The following is a 1,442-nucleotide window of genomic DNA, read 5'->3' as shown; positions in this document are numbered from 1 at the left end:
TGATGTACCAGAAGATCCAAATCACCAATTACTAGTAACTCTTGTATATTCATATCGATGGCTAGATTGTGCCTCATATTCTGCCATATTGTTGGTGCACGAAAACCTAAGCTTTGCGGATACCGAGTAATGTTGACCTGTTTTTGATACCAAAATTGCTCCAATGCCCACTCTTTTGAAGTTTGCAGCCCCATCGAAGAACATTCTTCAACCGTCTTAGGCTTCAGAAATATCCCCTCCTACGAATGATACTTCTTCATTAAGAAAATATGTTTTAATGGTTCGTATTCTCCTCCCACAGGATTTTCAGCGAGATGGTCTACCAATGCTTGCCTTTTGACCGCCTTCTGAGTTACATAGATGATATCGAACTCACTTAACAATATCTACCACTTGGCTAACTTCCCGGTTGGTATGGGCTTCTGAAAAATGTACTTTAGAGGGTCCATCCTGGATCTGAGGTATATGGTATAGTCATAGAAGTAATGCCTCAATTTCTGAGCTGTCCATGTCAAAGCACAACAAGTGCGTTCCAGTAGAGAGTATCGTGCTTCATAAGGTGTGAGCTTATTACTCAAGTAGTATATGGCTTGCTCCTTTCTTCCCGTCTCGTCATGTTGTCCCAAAACACATCCGAAAGCCCCATCTAATATGGACAGATAGAGTAGCAAAGGTCTCCCAGGTTTTGGCGGGACTAGGACTGGCATTGTAGACAGGTATTCCTTGATTTTGTCAAAAGCCTTCTGACAATCCTCAGTCCAACTAGTTTCAGCATCCTTCCTCAACATTTTGAAAATGGGCTCACATATTATTGTGGACTATACTATGAAGTGGCTGATATAGTTGATGCGTCCTAGGAAGCTCATCACGTCCTTTTTGCTCTTTGGTGGTGGTAGCTCTTGGATAGCCTTAACTTTGGATAGGTCCAACCCGATTCCTCGGCGGCTGATAATGAATCCCAATAGCTTTCTGTAGGAACCCCGAGTGCATATTTTGCGGTATTCAATTTTAAATTGTACCTCCTTAGCCTATCAAAACTTTCTTAAGTCTAATATGTGATCTGAGGCCCTCTTGGATTTGATGATGATGTGATCAACCTACACCTCTATTTCCTTATGTATCATATCATGGAAGATGGTTGTCATGGCTCTCATGTAAGTATCCCCAGCATTCTTTAGACCGAATGACATCATCTTGTAGCAGTACACTCCCCATGGTGTGATGCAAGTTGTTTTCTCTGCGTCTTCTTTGTCCATCGAGATCTGGTGATAACCCGCGAAGTAATCTACAAAGGATTGGAGTTCCTGCTTGGCATAATTAGGATGTCTATATTTGGCAGTGGAAAATCATCTGATAGTCAACACACATCCTGACTTTCCCGTCTTTCTTCGAAACTGGTACAATGTTGGCTAACCATGTTGGGTACTCAACTACCTTGAGGA

The sequence above is a fragment of the Nicotiana sylvestris genome, chromosome 5, assembly GCF_000393655.2.
Source record: "Nicotiana sylvestris chromosome 5, ASM39365v2, whole genome shotgun sequence".
In the NCBI taxonomy this organism is placed as follows: domain Eukaryota; kingdom Viridiplantae; phylum Streptophyta; class Magnoliopsida; order Solanales; family Solanaceae; genus Nicotiana; species Nicotiana sylvestris.
The sequence above is the reverse complement of the archived record's forward strand: the minus strand, read 5'-3'. Positions refer to the sequence as shown.